The sequence below is a fragment of the Heloderma suspectum genome, chromosome 5 (genome assembly GCF_057233095.1).
Source record: "Heloderma suspectum isolate Gila_16-S chromosome 5, 16-S_ref, whole genome shotgun sequence".
NCBI lineage: Eukaryota > Metazoa > Chordata > Lepidosauria > Squamata > Helodermatidae > Heloderma > Heloderma suspectum.
Window position 1 is genome coordinate 77,241,108 of NC_139462.1, and position 15,226 is coordinate 77,256,333.

The following is a 15,226-nucleotide window of genomic DNA, read 5'->3' on the forward strand; positions in this document are numbered from 1 at the left end:
CAATGTTCAATCTTGCCATCTCATGTTTGACCACCTCCAGCTTACCTTGATTCATTGATCTGACATTCCAGGTTCCTAAACAATATTGTTCTTTACAGCATCGGATTTTCTTTTCACCACCGGACACATCCACAGCTGAGTGTCCTTTCGGCTTTGGCCCAGCCGCTTCACTCTTCCTGGCGCTACTTGGAAAGTCCCTCTGCTCTTCCCCAGTAGTATATTGGACACCTTCCTACCTGAGGGGCTCATCTTCCGGCAGCGTCATCTCTTTTAGCCTTGTGATACGTTCCATGGGGTTTTCTTGGCAAGAATACTGGAGTGGGTTGCCATTTCCTTCTCCAGTGGACCACATTTTGTCAGAACTCTCTGCCATGACCTGTCCGTCTTGGGTGGCCCTGCACAGCATAGCTTATGGCTTCACTGAGCTACGCAAGCCCCTTCACCACAACAAGGCAGTGATCCATGAAGGGGATTGTTCAGGAGGCGGCAAAAAAAAAGTCCCAAAAGTAAAGAAAACCAAGAAGGCAAGATGGCTGTCTGCTGAGACACTGGAAGCAGCCCAAGAAAGAAGGAAAGCAAAAGGCAACAATGATAGGGGGAGATATGCCCAATTAAATGCAAAATTCCAGAGGTTAGCCAGAAGAGATAAGGAATTATTTTTTAACAAGCAATGCACGGAAGTGCAAGAAGATAATAGAATAGGAAGGACAAGAGACCTCTTCCAGAAAATTAGAAACATCGGAGGTAAATTCCAGGCAAAAATGGGTATGATCAAAAACAAAGACGGCAAGGACCTAACAGAAGCAGAAGAGATCAAGAAAAGGTGGCAAGAATATACGGAAGATCTGTATACGAAGGATAATAATATCAGGGATAGATTTGACGGTGTGGTCAGTGAGCTAGAGCCAGACGTCCTGAAGAGTGAGGTTGAATGGGCCTTAAGACGTATTGCTAATAACAAGGCAGCAGGAAATGACGGTATCCCAGCTGATCTGCTTAAAATCTTGCAAGATGATGCTGTCAAGGTGATGCATGCCATATGCCAGCAAATTTGGAAAACACAAGAATGGCCAACAGATTGGAAAAGATCAACTTATATCCCCATACCAAAAAAGGGAAGCACCAAAGAATGTTCAAACTATTGAACAGTGGCACTTATTTCACATGCCAGTAAGGTAATGCTCAAGATCTTGCAAGGTAGACTCCAGCGATTCATGGAACGAGAATTGCCAGATGGACAAGCTGGGTTTAGAAAAGGCAGAGGAACTAGAGACCAAATTGCCAATATCCACTGGATAATGGAGAAAGCCAGGGAGTTTCAGAAAAAACTTCTATTTCTGTTTTATTGACTATTCTAAGGCCTTTGACTGTGTGGATCATCACAAATTGTGGCAAGCTCTTGGTGGTATGGGGATACCAAGTCATCTTGTCTGCCTCCTGAGGAATCTGTATAACGACCAAGTAGCAACAGTAAGAACAGACCATGGAACAACGGACTGCTTTAAGATTGGGAAAGGAGTACGGCAGGTTTGTATACTCTCACCCTACCTATAAAACCTGTATTCAGAACACATCATGCGACATGCTGGGCTTGATGAAGCCAAGGCTGGAGTTAAAATTGCTGGAAGAAACATTAACAATCTCCGATATGCAGATGATACCACTTTGATGGCTGAAAGTGAGGAGGAGCTGAGGAACCTCATGATGAAGGTGAAAGAAGAAAGTGCAAAAGCTGGGTTGCAGTTAAACCTCAAACAACCCAAGATTATGGCATCCAGCTTGATTGATAACTAGCAAATAGAAGGAGAAAACGTGGAGGCAGTGACAGACTTTGTCTTTCTAGGCGCAAAGATGACTGCAGACGCTGACTGCAGCCAGGAAATCAGAAGACGTTTACTTCTTGGGAGGACAGCAAAGACAAATCTTGATAAAATAGTGAAGAGCAGAGACATCACACTGACAACAAAGGTCCGCATCGTTAAAGCAATGGTATTCCCCATAGTAACCTATGGCTGCGAGAGCTGGACCATAAGGAAGGCTGAGCGAAGGAAGATAGATGCTTTTGAACTGTGGTGCTGGAGGAAAATTCTGAGAGTGCCTTGGACTGCAAGAAGTGGGCTGAACTTCAACCCGAGCTGCATCACTGGATATTATATATAGATATAGATACACACACACACACACACACACACACACACGTGTGTGTACACACGTATATATCATAGCCACAACCTATAGGTCTCATATCAATAGGGCTTTTGATTCTCCAGTAAGATGTTTGACTTTCCTTTAACAGCAGCCCTCTGCACTAACTGCTTTAGAAGTTCCCTTGTTTGAAAAGTTTTAAAAGCAGCTATTTTAAAGGGGAAAAAAAAATAACGAAATAAGGGGGAAAGCCTGGTTACATGATTTTCTGTAGTGTGGCCCATAACTCTCATGGGGAGTGATAGTAGGAGCTACATTGTCTGAGCCACTGATTGATTATAACAATCATGGTACTCTAGAGACCAATTTTGCATTAGAAAGAATTGGGTGAACAAAACAAGCTATTACTTCCTTGTCAGCTTGGAATTCTGAGTGTTATATTTTTTCTTGAACACCTACTTGCAAAGGGAATAATAAGATTGGTTTGGTAACATAAGACTCCTTATTCCCTTCTCACTCTTTCATAAAGTTAATGAAATGCTTGTTGAAATTCACTTCCTTTCCACTGCCTCGGAATCTATGCTCATTTTCCTTCCTGCCAGAAAGAACACTTAGGGCCAAAACAGACATTACTTTAAAATCTGTATCTAGCAGCTATATCTTTTTTTCATTTCTACTCTAGAGTAGGCACAGGGCCCTGATCCAGATCTTAAAAGCTCCGCCTCCACCCATACTAGGGTCCCAATCCAGATCAGCCCTCCTGTGCTTCCTCTAGCATAAAAATAAAAAGAAAAGAAAAGAAAAGAAAAAAAAGACCTCTCTTCACCCCGGCTGATTTGCTTCCTGGAATTCTGCCCCTCTGTGCAGGGATTAAAAAAGGAAAAAAGGTATCTAGCAATGGAGACTCTTCTTTGTTGTTTTAATCCGCATGAGCAGGGTTGGTGGTGGAATTTTGGGAAGCAAACTGAGGTGGAGGGAGGTTGAACCCTCTCCATGTGTGGTGGTCCTGATCTGAATCAGATAGGGATGGAGGAGAATTCCGCCACGGATTTCAGTGAGGCTGAATGCACTGGCATTTGGCCCCCCGAAATTCGTGGCGGAACGGCCTGCCACCCCCCCTCGGATTCCCGCCAGGATGAGGCTTACCCGGGGCTAGGGATGGACGAAAGGGACTTACCTGGTCCCGCAGCTTGCTTTGCGGTGGGGGGGAGGCGCTTCAGTTCTCCCCCTGAAGTTCAGACGATGGGGGGGAGGCGCCCTGCCTCGCCCAGCCAAAATTCAGGCCCGGGGGGAGGCGCCCCATCCCTCACCACCGAAATTTAGGCCGGGGAGGAGCGCCCCGTCTACCCGGCCGCAAAAAAAAAAGTAAAGTAAAAACAAACACACACCCGTTATAGGCTACGTAATGATTTACGTAGCCTATCACGGCTAGATTTCCAAAGTCAGCCGTGATAGGCTATGTAAATTGTCACATAGCCTACCACGGGTGACTTTGGGGAAAAAAAAAAGCGCGTATGCAAATGGCGGCACCCATGGGGTGCCGCCATTTGCGTTCCTTAGTTTGGCATGTCTAGTCTACGTAAAGACTTACGTAGACTACGGCGAAAATAAGGGAACGCTATTTGCGTTGCCCTTATTTTCGCCATAGTCTACGTAAATCTTTACGTAGACTAGACGTGCCAAACTAAGGAATGCAAATGGCGGCGCCCCATGGGCGCCGCCATTTGCATATGCGCTTTTTTTTTTTCCAAAGTCACCCGTGATAGGCTATGTGACGATTTACGTAGCCTATCATGGCTGACTTTGGAAATCTAGCCATGATAGGCTACGTAAATCGTTACGTAGCCTATCACGGGTGTGTGTGTTTTTTTTTTACTTTCCTTTTTTATTTTGCAATGGCGGCGGCGGCAGCCGGTCAGAAGACCGGCCGCCGAACCGCCACCGAACCGCCGCCAGGACCCGCCGCCTAGAGGGACATTCGCACGAGGTAAGTCCCATCCCGGGGGGGGGGGCAGGGGGCCGGCGGAGAATTTCACCACCAATTTCAAGGGGCCGAATGTGTTGGCATTCGGCCTCCTGGAGATTCGTGGAGAAATTCTCCGCCATCCCTACCCGGGGCGGATGTTCCGGACAGCGGCGGCTCTGGTGGCAGCTGGTCTTTCGACCGGCTGCCGCGGCTGCCGTTTGTATCCTGGTCTTTGCCGTGATAGGCTACATAAGTATTTACATAGCCTATCATGGCAAGCCAATCAAAAACAACAAACAACGGCATACGCAAATGGCAGCGGCTACGGTGGTCGCCATTTGCGTTCCCTATTTTTTGCCGTAATAGCCTACGTTAATATTTACGTAGGCTAAAACAGGGAAAAATAGGGAATGCAAATGGCGGCCGCCGTAGCCGCCACCATTTGTGTACTCCATTTTTTTTTTGGCTTGTCTTGCCGTGACAGGCTACATAAATACTTATGTAGCCTATCACTTCAAAGACCAGGATGTAAATGGCGGCCGCGGCAACCAGTCGAAAGACCAGCCGCCGCTGCCGCCGGAGCCGCCACTGTCCGGAACATCCACCCCAGGTAAGCTTCATCCTGGGGGGAATCCGCGGGGAGGTGGGGGGTGGCAGGCTGTTCTGCCACGGATTTGGGGGGGCCGAATGCCAGTGCATTTGGCCTCTCTGAAATCCGTGGCGGAATTCTCCGCCATCCCTAGGCTGGAGTGCTCCTTCTCCCCATGCGTTCATTTTAACCCCTTTCTGAACACTTGAATAGAGCTTGTGTGAGTCTTGGCACTTAGATGAGTTTATCTTGGTCAACTTACAAACAAAATATTGCTCACAAAGAATTCTTCCTTGGAAAAAGAAATCATGGCAAAGTTCAGAAAAAGAGAAAATTATGTTAAACTTCCAAGAATTTTCAGTTTAAACAATTTTGTTTTGTGTGATTATGGCCTTTTAAATCTTGACTATGCTACTGAAAGTTTTGGTTATGTTTGTGTAAGTCTCTGAAAGGTTAAAGTTAAAAGTAGAGGTTTCTTCTGTCTCCAAATGCTTGCAAAATGTCAGTGTAATTAAAATACTTTCTCAATTCTGTTCTTGGGCAAAGACTGAATGCTGAATATCATCTATGAAAATTGTTTTGAGATTGCATATGGTTTCTTTTTTCACTAAGAGAAAAAAAATCCTTCTAGGTTTGCTAGGCAAGTCTTATGTTTGGATCGCTAAATGTGCACTGCTTCTGTAAGGCTCATTCAATTTTTTATTATGTTAATTAATATTTTTATAATACTTTCCAGTACAATTACAATTATGCATTGTTAAATTAAAGATATTTTAAAACAACTCTATTTTCCCTCTTCTACATATGTAGATATAGATATATTTCTCAGTATAAAATGAGTTATGGCTGTTCATGGAATCCAATAAATAAATTGGGGCAAAGATCATATACAAAAATAGCCCAAGAAGATGACTCTGAGCAGTATACATTGTTGTAATTCTGCAAACTCAAATGGAGCTCTGCTGAATCTTTCCATTGTGCAAGCAGCTATGCATTACACTTGTGCAAGCTGTTGTACAAGTGTAATGCACAACTGGTTTCACAACCGCACTTGCACAAATGCAATTTTAGTTGGATTCTCCTCTTGCACATAGTTCAGAACCTAGTTTCCTCTAGCGCAATGTCATTTGAGCTATTGGAATGGCAAGTTGGATACTGTGCACTATTTTTTTTCAGACTATGACAATTTCCCTTATTTGCTGTATACTATTTTATCTTCTCCTGCCAAAGTTCAGAGATCCATAAGCCAATATAGAACATTTGATGATGCTTCTGATTCCCTGTCTTTTAACATATGGTGTTTTGCGGTGTGTTCCAGGACTTTGTGATACACCCCACCAAGAGAGGTGTGTCATAAAGGGTTCTTTTGATGGTTTTGGAATTTTGGGGTGCTGCTTGTAGGGGTGGACAAAAGCCACTTACCTGTCCTCGAAGCTTGTTCGCGGTGGGGGGGAGGCGCTTCGCTGCTCCCCCCGTGAGGTTCAGGCCGGGGGGGGGAGGCTTCCCGCCTCGCCCGGCCGAAATTCAGGCCGGGGAGGAGGCACCTCGCCTTGCCCGGCCACGAACTCAAAAGTGTTTTTTTTTTTTAAACGCCCCCGTGATAGGCTACGTGACGATTAACGTAGCCTATCACGGCTAGATCTGCAAAGTCAGCCGTGATAGGCTACGTTAATCGTCACGTAGCCTATCACGAGTGACTTTAAAAAAAAAAGAAAAAAAGCGTGTACGCAAATGGCGGCCCCCATAGGGAGCCGCCATTCGCGTTCCTTATGTGGTTGCTGTAGTCTACGTAAATCTTTACGTAGACTATGGCGAAAATAAGGGCAACGCAAATAGCGTTGCCCTTATTTTCGCCGTAGTCTACATAAAGATTTACGTAGACTACAGCAACCAAATAAGGAACGGGAATGGCGGCTCCCTATGGGGGCCGTGATTATCCGTACTCGCTTTTTTTTTTTAAAGTCACCCGTGATAGGCTACGTGACGATTTACGTAGCCTATCACGGCTGACTTTGCAGATCTAGCCGTGATAGGCTACGTTAATCGTCACGTAGCCTATCACGGGGGCGTTTTTGTTTTTTTTTTCTTTTCTTGGAATGGCGGTGGCGGCAGCCGGTCGAAAGACCGGCTGCCGCTCCCGCCCCGGACGAACACCCGCCGAACTGCTGGCTGGACCCGCCGCCGGGAGGGACATTCGGCAAAGGTAAGTCCCATCCCGGGGGGGGGGTGCGGGGGGTGGGGGGGTGCGGAGAATTTCTCCCCGAAACTTGTTCGGGGGGCTGAACACGTTGGGGCTCGGCCCCCCGAAGTTTCGGGGAGAAATTCTCCGCCATCCCTAGGCCTGCTTGCCAGGGCTGGCCTTGACTTTCCCCTAACCCTTCCCACACACTGGAGTCTATGAAGGTGCACCAAAAATAGGGGTACAGAGAATGACAAAGTACTGGGGCTTGGTTTATGTCACTGGGAAAATATACTTAGTGGAAAGTCTTTCTCCCAGAGCAGGTTGAATTTAGACAACTGTGCCCTCAACTCAGGTCAGCAAAGGCTTCTTTTGACTTTTAGGTGCTGGTGCAGGCTTCAGTGTCAGGGGATTCGGCAGTGCTGTCAGGGTGGCTCTATTGCTATGGATCTCCTTTCCTTGGTGTTTCAGGGCTGAGACTTCTCTGGATATTATATCCCCAGAGATCATTCTTCCATCCCTCTTCTTCTGCTCCTCCCTCCTCATCTACTGCTCTGACCCAGAAGAGGAGAGCCATTTTAGTATTGTCGGGCCTCCCGCCTTCCTGTCAACGACTGCCAGCATTCTCTATTTTGTTAATTGCAGAGTGATGTGCTTGACATAGGCAGCTACTGAATGGCAGCAGCGGCTGGCACTGCCTTTTAGTGTCTATGTTGGCAGAGGACGCTCTCCTGCAGCTGGTGCAGGGATGACGCCGATGGGCAGCTGGCTATACCTGGTTTTGTTTTCCACTAAGAAGCCCTTGTTAAGCCACAGTTCCTCTATCAAGTACTGAGGCAGCTATATTTTTTTCAAAAATCCTTGATTTTGAAGAAAATGTACTTTTCAAGTTTAACACCATCTTTCAGTCGTTAAAAATCCACTGCCAGACAGATGGAATCACACAACTCCATAACATATGTGTCAATAATGTTTAGCTAGCCCTACATCTACATGATATACTTACATCTGTTAGCATCTTACTCGGTTGCTTGATTGCAGCCTAGGTACATTTTCTAGTGTTATTGTATTAATTTGAAATTATAAAGTTATGCCACAAAGTGGGCATTCAGATCATTACAGAAGGAAACCCAATCCTAGGTATATAAGGGTTTCTTTGTTAGGGTTTATTTGCTATACCAGTTTATTTGTTGTTGTTGTTCAGTCGTTCAGTCGTGTCCGACTCTTCGTGACCCCATGGACCATAGCACGCCAGGCCTTCCTGTCCTGCGCTCTCTTCCGGAGCGTGCTCAAGTTCATATTCATTGCATCCGTGATGCTATCTAGCCATCTCATCCTCTGCCGTCCCCTTCTCCTTTTGCCTTCAGTCTTTCCCAGCATCAGGGTCTTTTCCAGTGAGTTTTCTCTTCGCATTAGGTGGCCAAAATATTGGAGCTTCAGCTTCATTATCTATCCTTCCAATGAGCACTCAGGGTTGATTTCCTTTAGGATGGACTGATTTGACCTCCTTGCAGTCCAGGGGACTCGTAAGAGTCTTCTCCAGCACGACAGTTCGAAAGCATCAATTCTTCGGCGCTCAGCCTTCCTTATAGTCCAGCTCTCACAGCCATACATTACTACTGGGAAAACCATAGCTTTGATTAGACGGACCTTTGTCGGCAAGATGATGTCTCTGCTTCTTACTATGCTGTCTAGGTTGGCCATAGCTTTCCTCCCAAGGAGCAAGCGTCTTTTAATTTCATGGCTACAGTCACCGTCTGCGATGATCTTGGAGCCCAAGAAAGTAAAATCTGTCACTGCTTCCATTTCTTCCCCTTCTATATGCCAGGAAGAGATGGGGCCAGATGCCATGATCTTAGTTTTTTTAATGTTGAGTTTCAAACCAGCTTTTGCACTCTCCTCTTTCACCCTCAACAAGAGGCTCTTGAGATCCTCTTCGCTTTCTGCCATTAGGGTGGTATCGTCTGCATATCGGAGGTTGTTGATAATTCTCCCAGCAATCTTAATTCCGACCTGTGATTCATCCAACCCGGCATTTCTCATGATGTACTCTGCATATAAGTTAAATAAGCAGGGTGACAATATGCAGCCTTGTCGTACTCCTTTCCCAATTTTGAACCAATCGGTTGTTCCATGTCTGGTTCTTACTGTTGCTTCTTGACCCTCGTACAGGTTTCTCAGGAGACAGGTAAGGTGGTCTGGTACTTCCATCACTTTAAGAATTTGCCACAGTTTGTTGTGATCCACACAATCAAAGGCTTGAGCGTAGTCAATGAAGCAGAAATAGACGTTTTTCTGGAATTCTCTTGCTTTCTCCATGATGCAGCGAATGTTGGCGATTTGATCTCTAGTTCCTCTGCCTCTTCTAAACCCAGCTTGTACTTCCGGTAGTTCTCGGTTCGCATACTGCTGAAGCCTATCTTGTAGGATTTTGAGCATCACCTTGCTGGCATGTGAAATGAGCGCAATTGTGCGGTAGTTTGAACACTCTTTGGCGTTGCCCTTCTTTGGAATTGGAATGTAAACTGACCTTTTCCAGTCTTGTGGCCACTGCTGAGTGTTCCAAATTTGTTGACATATTGAATGCAGCACTTTAAAAGCATCATCTTTTAGGATTTTAAATAGCTCAGCTGGAAGACTGTCATCTCCGCTAGCTTTGTTGTTACTAATGCTTCCTAAGGCCCACTTGACTTCACTCTCTAGGATGTCCGGCTCAAGTTCAGTGACCGCACTATCATGGCTATCAGGGATATTCAGATCTTTCCTGTGTAGTTCTTCTGTGTATTCTTCCACCTCTTCTTAATCTCATCTGCTTCTGTTAGGTCCCTGCCTTCTTTGTCCTTTATCATGCCCGTCTTTGCACAAAACGTTCCCTTGAGATCTCCAATTTTCTTGAAGAGATCTCTAGTCTTTCCCATTCTGTTGTTTTCCTCGATTTCTTTGCATTGTTCATTTAAGAAGGCCTTCTTGTCTCTCCTTGCTATTCTCTGGAACTCTGCATTCAGTTGGATATATCTTCCCCTTTCTCCCTTGCTTTTCGCTTCCCTTCTTTCGTGAGCTACTTGTAAAGCCTCATCAGACAGCCACTTTGCTTTCTTGCATTTCTTTTTCTTTGGGATGGATTTCGTTGCTGCCTCCTGAACACTGTTACGGACCTCCGTCCATAGTTCCTCAGGCACTCTGTCTATCAGGTCTAATCCCTGAAATCTATTTGTCACCTCCACTGTATATTCATCAGGGATATGATTTAGGTCATACCTGAACGGTTTAGTGGTTTTCCCGACGTTCTTCAATTTAAGCCGAAATTTTGCAAGAAGCAGCTCATGATCTGAGCCACAGTCAGCTCCAGGCTTGTTTTTACTGACTGTATGGACCTTCTCCATCTTTGGCTGCAAACGACATAATCAATCTGATTTCGATATTGACCATCTGGTGACGTCCATGTGTAGAGTCGCCTCTTGTGCTGTTGGAAAAGAGTGTTTGCTATGATCAGCATGTTCTCTTGGCAAAACTCTATTAGCTTTTGTCCTGCTTCATTTTGTACACCTAGGCCATGCCTGCCTGTTATCCCGGTGATTTCTTGACTTCCTACTTTAGCATTCCAATCCCCTATGATGAAGAGGACATCTTTTTTTGGTGTTAGTTCTCGAAGGTGTTGTAGGTCTTCATAGAACTGATCAACCTCAGCTTCTTTGGCCTCAGTGGTTGGGGCATAGACTTGAATTACTGTGATGTTGAATGGTTTGCCTTGGATTCGTACTGAGATCATTCTGTCGTTTTTAAGATTGTACCCCAGGACTGCTTTTCCCACCCTTTTGTTGACTATGAGTGCTACTCCATTTCTTCTAAGGGATTCTTGCCCACAGTAGTAGATATGATGGTCACCTGAATTAAATTCGCCCATGCCTGTCCATTTTAGTTCGCTGATTCCCAAGATGTCGATGTTCAATCTTGCCATCTCATGTTTGACCACCTCCAGCTTACCTTGATTCATTGATCTGACATTCCAGGTTCCTAAACAATATTGTTCTTTACAGCATCGGATTTTCTTTTCACCACCAGACACATCCACAGCTGAGTGTCCTTTCGGCTTTGGCCCAGCCGCTTCACTCTTTCTGGCGCTACTTGGAAATACCCTCTGCTCTTCCCCAGTAGCATATTGGACACCTTCCGACCTGAGGGGCTCATCTTCCGGCAGCGTCATCTCTTTTAGCCTTGTGATACGTTCCATGGGGTTTTCTTGGCAAGAATACTGGAGTGGGTTGCCATTTCCTTCTCCAGTGGACCACATTTTGTCAGAACTCTCTGCCATGACCTGTCCATCTTGGGTGGCTCTGCACGGCATAGCTTATGGCTTCACTGAGTTACGCAAGCCCCTTTGCCACAACAAGGCAGTGATCCATGAAGGGGATACCAGTTTATACATTTATAGATTTAAGTATTTATGTTAAAGGTTTATATATTGTGCCTTTTAATGTACACATTATCCCCAAAGTAGCTTACAAGGGATTATACAATTCAATAGAAAGCTATTAACTCATCTTGGTGGTGGGGCAACTAGAATAGGTGCTGGATGGATGTGATGTTAAAGCCTCTCACCATCGCGCTGGTGTTCCTACTGCTCCCATTCTTATGGGGTCTACAGTGATAATAGGGCAATCAGCCCTTCCTCCCTTCTAGGAAGTGTGCTGCCAGCCAGACATCACCAGATGTAACCACATAATATAGGAATAGCAATGTGGTTGCATTTTTTTTTCACCCTGGAAAAAATACAAGAGGAAGCTAATACAGACATTATATTGAATGCATGGAGAAGGGGAAGCAAGATCACACATGATATCCCTGCTCCTGACTACCACATGTCCAGCTTAACATGCTCATACTTCCCACATGGGTACAACTGTACTTGCACTGCGCAGTGTAGTTTCCATGCAATGAGAAACTCAGGAAAAGCACAGTTCCCAGCTATGGAGAAAGAGCCCTACGTATGTTCAAGTTGTGTGTGCGTAGGATTTATACATAGTGTGAACACAAGGCATTTTGGAATAGGGACAGCATGTGCAATCCCACTTCCTTATCTGCACATTTGTAACATGTGGAAAGTTCTAACTATTACAGAAGCTTCTGGATGTGAGAATCCAGGGCAGAGAGGACATGTTTCTGTCACTCACTTGTATAGAGCAAAGATGGGCTCGAAAAAATTATGTGTGAAAGAGCTATCTTTCAAAACTATCCTCTGTACTATCACTGCTGGCAGAATTTCTTCTTCAAGATCAGGCTGGCTGTTCTATTTTTTTTTTTTTCATAGCCTTTTCCAGCTGGTGAGTCTTAAAATAAACAGCATGGTATTACTATGCGTTAAGTGGTTCAGAGGTCTTTTTCAAAGAGTGATGCTGATGGAGGCTATTGCTGTGCAAGAAACAGAAGGAACATTAAGGAAAAACACCATGCAAGTTACAGTCAGTTCCAAATATGAAGTAAACAGCCTTAGCATGGTATACAGAGAAAAATTAGCCCAAGGCACTTGAAAACTGCTTATTCCTGTGCATGTGCTAGGCTATCTCACCAACATCAACGGTATTCTAAAATGCTTCATTTTGTCTGGATTGTGCCCATCCTTTATAGGGATGGGGGAGAATTTCTCCCTGAAACTTCGGGGGGCCGAGTGCCAACGCATTTGGTCCTCCGAAGGTTGTTCGGGGAGAACTTCTCCGTCCCCCCGTCCCCCGCCCCCCCCAGGATGGGACTTACCTTTCACGAATGTCCCTCCCAGCGGCGGGTCCCGGTGGCGGTTTGGCAGGTCTTCGTCAGGGGCGGGGGCGGCAGCCGGTCTTTCGACCGGCTGCTGCCGCCGCCATTACAAGGACAGTAAAAAAAAAAATGCCCCTGTGATAGGCTACGTAACGATTAACGTAGCCTATCATGGCTAGATTTGCAAAGTCAGCCATGATAGGCTACGTTAATCATCACGTAGCCTATCACGGGTGACTTAAAAAAAAAAAAAAAAGCGCGTACGGCTAATGGCAGCCCCCATAAGGAGCCACCATTCGCGTTCCTTATTTGGTCCCTGTAGTCTACGTAAAGATTTACGTAGACTACAGCGACCAAATAAGGAACGCGAATGGCGGCTCCCTATGGGGGCCGCCATTTGCGTACACGCTTTTTTTTCCCCCCAAAGTCACCCGTGATAAGCTACGTGATGATTAATGTAGCCTATCACGGCTGACTTTGCAGATCTAGCCGTGGTAGGCTACGTTAATCGTTACGTAGCCTATCACAGGGGCGTTTTTTTTTTCTTTTGAAGTTCGCGGCTGGGGAGACGGGGCGCTTCTCCCCAGCCTGAATTTCGGCCGGTCGAGGCGGGAAGCCTCCCCCCCGGCCTGAATTTTGGCCGGGCAAGGAGGGAAGCCTCCCCCCCCGGCCTGAACTTCGGGGGGAGCAGCGAAGCGCCTCCCCCCCACCGCAAAGCAAGCTGCGAGACCAGGTAAGTGACTTTCATGCACCCCTATTTTTATATCATGTAGAATTTGGGATGTGAGAACTCCCCGCTGCTAGGGATGTACGAATCCCTTTCCTGGTTCCAGTCGGGGCATCCGCTGGGGGGGGGAGGCGCTCCGTCCCTCCCCCTGGAATCCTCAATGGGGGGGAGGCGATCCAGTCCTCCCCCCCGGAATCCTGCCTGGCCGGCTCCACTCCACAGCGGCTCTGCGGAACAGGCGGCCAGGGCTGTCCGCAGCCGGACTTCCGGCCACAGGTGGGCTGCTGCGGATGCAAATGGCGGCCGCCCTAGCAGCCTCCATTTGCATCCTTCCAGGCTGCCGTGATAGGCTACGTAAGTATTTACATAGCCTATCACGGCATGCCCCCCCAAATGGCGTACACAAATGGCAGCGGCTACGGCGGTCGCCATTTGCGTTCCCTATTTTTTGTCATTTTATCCTACGTAAATATTTACGTAGGCAATTACGGCAAAAAAAAAAAAAGAGAACCGCAAATAGTGTAGTGGGCGCTATTTGTGTTTCTTTTCTTTTCTTTTTGCCGTAAAATCCTACCTAAATATTTACGGAGGATAAAATGGCAAAAAAAAGAAAAGGAATGCAAATAGCACTCACTACACTATTTGCATTCCCCTTTTTTTCACTGTAAGAGCCTACGAAAATATTTACGTAGGCTAGAATGGCAAAAAATAGGGAACGAAAATGGCGGCTGCTGTAGCTGCCGCCATTTGAGTATGCTGGTTTTTTTTAGGGGGGGTTAGCCGTGATAGGCTACGTACATTCTTACGTAGCCTATCACAGCTGCAAAGATGCCAATGGCGGCCGCAGCAGCCTGGCCGCGGTTGGCCAGGAGACCAGCTGCCGGAGCCACCGCTGCCACCACCAGAGCAGCCGCCGCAGCCGTTGGCGCCGAATCCCGGGGGATTCCGTCCCGGGGGATTCCGCAGAGGGGACGGGAGGGGCAGGAGGCTGTTCTGCCATGGATTCCGGGGGGCCGGATTCTAAAGAATCCATCCTCCCTGGAACCCGTGGCGGAATTCTCTGCCATCCCTACCCGCTGCTTGCCTCTCCTCCTGTTCGTCGAAGCACTCAAGTGATCAGCAATCGCTGTCGATCGCCTCATGAACTGATGGTGCTTTCGCCGATTTTTTTTTACTCTGTGATTAATGTGCGCATAAAAGGGGATGTTTGCACACAAAGCCTCGAATTTGCGCACTTTTAAATCTCTGAAATGTGCACTTTCAGCTACAGCTGTGCAACATTTGTATACAGTATTGCTCAATCATCCATTTGCCATTGCAGTGATTTTGGGGAGGAGGGAACATGAGGAGTGTGGAGTTGTTGCTGCAATTCCTCCCCCCCCCCCGATCGGATGGATGATATGAGGCAGGGCCCCATGTTTCCCAATTGGACAATGATCTTTCCGTGTAGTGAATGAATCCGACCATTTTTCATTCTGCAAGCCATTAGCATGATGAGTCATCTCTATGACTCACTCATTGATTCTGCCACCTCTCTTCTCCTTTGTTATGCTAATGCACTGACATTTGACAAGGAGCCTCCGGGGCACAGGGCACTTCAATCTTTTGTTGTCTGAGAATATGCACAATTATATGCTGTGTGTGTGTGTGTGTGTGTGTGTGTGTGAGGGGTCAGTTCAGTTCAGTGCTATTGCAGATTAGCAGACATGGGAATTTTTGGAATGAAGCTTGCTGGGTGACTTAGGGCCAGTCACAGACTCTCAGCCCACCCGACCTCACAGGGTTGTTGTTGTGAGGATAAAATGGAGAGGCGGAGGTTCATTAGGTAGAACGTGGGAAGACCCACTTGCTCAGAAATCAGCAATACTG